This window comes from Lissotriton helveticus, chromosome 4_1 (assembly GCF_964261635.1).
Source record: "Lissotriton helveticus chromosome 4_1, aLisHel1.1, whole genome shotgun sequence".
NCBI classification, from domain to species: Eukaryota; Metazoa; Chordata; class Amphibia; order Caudata; family Salamandridae; genus Lissotriton; species Lissotriton helveticus.
The window spans coordinates 965,214,732-965,219,385 of record NC_136063.1 but is presented as its reverse complement, the minus strand read 5'-3'; positions in this window follow the sequence as shown (position 1 = coordinate 965,219,385).

The following is a 4,654-nucleotide window of genomic DNA, read 5'->3' as shown; positions in this document are numbered from 1 at the left end:
GAGGACTCCAAATCTATTATTAACTTCCAAAGGTGTAAAAGGAAGCAAATGGTCCATCCCCCCTGATTGAGAAAAGTGGTCCATACTCCTATAATTAGTGCCATACCCCCTTTGTGGGACAGATTCCCACCCATGAGCATTCTTTGGGATCATGGGACCTGGATGTGAAGGGAGATATTAATTAAATACCCTTCAGGGCTCCACTCAAAATTAACTAATTTATTGAATAAGTTAAGAAGTGAACCAAAATTCTCTGAAGGGTCTTATGAATTCCACTTCGTTTGTTAGCGTCTCTATGAATCCTCTGAATATCCACCCCCAGGTCAAGGTCCCGTCTATTCTCAGGGGCCAGCTCTCAAAATCTTGATTACAAATTCCTTTAGATTACTCCTGTCCACCTCCTCCAGGACACCTAGAATTCTTAAATTATTCCTCATGGTATGCAGCTCCAAACTTTCTACATCCTCCTTTAACAGTCTATATTGTCGTTTCAGGGACTCTTTATCTCCTGCGTGTTATCCTGCAAGCTCAAATTTACTCTCTCCATAATCTCCTCCAAAAGCCTTGCCCACTTTGCCAAATCATCTAATTTAGATTCAGTGGCCAAAATATCCTTCTGATTTTGCCCAGAAGTCTCAAATCATGCCATTATTGTCAGTTGCCTTACAATTATTCTTCTCAAGTCTAAGTTTATCTCACTCTGTCAACCTTGGGGTTTTCAGTGGTGGCAATTTATTTCAACTTAATATTGTGTGATAGTCGATCTTGGGCCTCTACACGAAATATTAATCACTGTATGGTGAGACTCGCACTGTAATAACTTCTACAGTGTGCACGAACGCTTAAACTACACATATCGGACATATGACGTCATCTTGTAGTTCAATAGATCCTCTCGCGAGACTACGCGAGGCATACGACACTTCAGCACATGACCACGGATGACTATTTCTGATTCGAATCTTGAACATGCGTAATGACTCGCGCGCTCACGCAAGTCTTAGAACATATTGATACGGTCAATTGCGGTCTCCTAGCAGCAATTAGCGTGGCTTCAGGTCCTTAGAACTACACAGATCTAGCGATTGACGTCATTTCGTAGTTCGCTCTATCGTCTCGCGAGATTACGCGAGCCAGAGTATGCCGTGAACAAGGTTGAAGGTAGCCTACATTTTGATCCAAACTTGGCGCTTTATCTATTTTTGCATACGAATATACAACCATTGAACGAGGCATTATTATGAGATAAAGAGCATGCCTATATTCTTCAATGGTAAACTGCAATCACCACTTTGCAGCTCATTGATTGGTTGTCACAGACAAGACACAACCAATGAAATTGTAGCTCTTACGAGAGCCCAGTGCCTCCCCCTGACTCAGTCACAGACCGAGACAACGACGGACAGGTAGGCACAGAGACCTAAAGGACTACTTCTTACTTCTTCTCTGCTTTCTTTGTTCCCTCTTTATTTACAACTATTAAGGAAAGCAAGACAAGTCACGCACTGTATATTATGGGAACTTATATATTCAGATATCACAGTGGGACAAGTTATGCTGCACCACACAAAACCGAAAAGAATGATTGAACTATAAAGTTGCAAGCAATGGCTCTGGGTGTGGTTGTGGGGTGAAGTCTTTAGCTGGGGATAGGTTGATGCTAGCTGGTTGGCTCTGCGTGCAAACTACTATTTAACCCTGGGCATAACTATGGGACAGAGCAGGTCAGAGTAAGCTCTCTCTGCCCATACTAAGTGCGGGGTTGTTTTGTTCTTGCAGAGCGGGGTCTCACACATCCTGAGCCAGGTCCAGGAAGAAGTGAGGTCCTTTCTTCGGGCACACTGGGTGAGTATCTAACATTCAAAAAGACTGCAATGATTTGAATACCTAACAGACCTTGTTAGCTTATTTGGGTTCACCGTTCTGTTTGTCTTCAATAGATACTTCTAAAACACCAGGTGCCAAGGAGGAATTCAGACAGTTGAAGGAACACAATATCCTTTACTGTTGATGATTCACTTGTGTGTTTTTTTGCATAATTATATATATTTTTTTCACACAGTAAGACACTATTAGGCAGTAGCATTCACGTAGAACAGAGGCCCTGAAGAAAGCCTATGGTCCTTTTCCTCGATAGGCTGAAACATGTTGGCCCTCTCGCAGCTATTTGTTAGGACTGCGATTATTGTTTTGCACTATTCTTGCTTTTAAATTGGAAGGGGCTTACGCTCAATAAATAATCCTTTGTAAAGTTCCCTATCCTTTTTTAAATCACCACTTTTATATTTTGTTGCACTGCACCTTCCCATCAGATCAACATCATGTGGTACAGCTAAGTGATTGTGGGTCGTCACCCCAAGCCGACCATGGGGGTATGCTGGCTGTCTCAATGATCAAGAGACACAATACCCTGGCAGGACTACCAGATGAGAATATTGATCTATACAAGACATTGATGGGAATCCTTAATGAGGTGGATTGACAATCACAGGTGTCCCATGTTTTGGTGATTTGATCAATAGCTAAACCTAACAAAGAAACCTCTCCACACTCCCTCAAGGCTGTATGCCAAGTCTAACAATAGGAAAGAGATATCTGAGACTCAAAGGCAATACAGCTATTTAAAAACCCACGCCCTCATCAAAATACTTCTTCAGAATCATGGAAACCATAGTAGGGAGACACAAAGGGATGGCAATGGAGGAGAAGCGAAGGTGGCCATGGGGAGGGGAGATGTGTCTAGATAAATGGAGTCATTCTGCCCACTCACAGGTCCTACCACTGGTCCCTTCAGGGGTCACCATATCAGGTGCAGATATCCTTTTAACAAACAGGTTTGAATCTCTTCAGTATGCTGGCCCAGTAGTCACATGAAAAATAAGGAGAGCATGCAAGAGGGGAAGTAGTTAATGAGCGATGTGACAGCTCCACACGTCAGTGTGTGCACGAGCCTACTTTCGAGCCAAGTATGATGCTTGAACAGCACAGTGGCCACAGTACATAAAAGAGAAATAAAGTAAATCCCAAAGCTCAATACCACGCACATGGCAATCCTGGATAGTGTGATTTACAAAGCAATCCTAACAGTATAAAACTTGTGAAAATTAGTAGTAACTTCAGTGTTACCATTGGGTAGGTTCATCCGCTGTTCGGACACCCCGTGATTTTTTTCCTTCATTGGCAAAGAAAAACCAACAAGGTCAGTAAATTACCAGGTGGCAATCCAAGGTATGAGATTCAGCCTTAGGTAAGGTAGTACTCAAACTACCTTACTCTCAGGTTCCGGTCCGGAGTAACGACGGATTAGAGCATTGCTTCACGCCCTGAGCGGTTGCCAGTAGCGGTGAGTACCCTCCCGATTTGCAACGGGAGTGCGACACCTATGCCTTGGTGCCATCAATTGGTGTGTACAGGTATACGGTTGTTTCGTCCAATGCAAGATATGTTTATCTTATATCACAATTAAAGTGCTGTAGTTATATCTAGGTCCTGAAGAAAGCTGTGAGTTTAAGTGGCTGAAACATGTCGACCTCATCATTAGTGTGCTCACACATCTATTGAGAGCGCCCTTGCACTTTTCAACCTTTGACACCATAGGATACTGATTAAACACAATTTTCCCCTGGTAGTCAATTTTAATTCACTTATCGCCACACTGCACTACATAGTCACTACACTGTATCATGCTTCACTGATCTTAGATGATATAGTCTTGGATTTCAATTAAAACATCCGCGAGCTCCTCCTTTACACTAGCAAGGAGTTGTAGCTCCTTGGTTGCACTAGTGTGCAGCCGAGAGGAGATCCCCAAATGATGAAGCATGCCACTTCGGTGGGTGATGGGAATCAGTCCTCTTAAATGAGACATTCTCCATTTGTGAATATCTCCTGTTCTATGCACTCTATAATGTTGGTCTAAACATTATTGGTCTCGTTCTAGACCAGCGGATTTTTTGTTGTTGTCATATGTGGATAGGGGATTTATCCGAGCTGGTCTATAAATATCCCTTGGACCCCTTTTTCTCCACCAGGTAATAAATAGTACTCAAACTAGGACATCTAAATTTGTGAGTCTCACATATGATGACTGAAATTTCAGGTTTTTGTGGATTTGCTGTTTTAAGTTCATATTTTAAAGGGGAAAACTACAACATTTTACAATTTTTTGTACTGGTGTTACCATACAAAAAGCTACTTTGCTAGTAAACAACTGGCCAGATGGCAACCCTATCTCATGAATTCTAAAGAGAATTTACAACACTTTTGATATTTAGTAGTGGCAAAGAATGCTTATTCAAATACACCGCACTTGAGGGACATTTGTGACCTAATCCAAGACATTAATTGGAATGTCATGATCTGGGGAAATTATCAGCTGCTTTCCATAACAGAATGTGGATCTGCCATATTCACAATCTTACGAGAAACCTTTTTTGTTTTACCGGTGCTCTGGCCAATTGTTACATGTTCACCTGTCTTTACAGGCACTCCTTTGTGAAAAGAAAGTAACAAACATATTGTTTGAATGGTGGACATGGGAAAGCTAACACTTCGGAGAGGAAATAATGTAATGTATTTGACAGAAAAAACACCTGGGTGTGCAGATATTTAAATAAGAAAATCTCAACAATCCAGGTGTGCAAAAACATTAAGG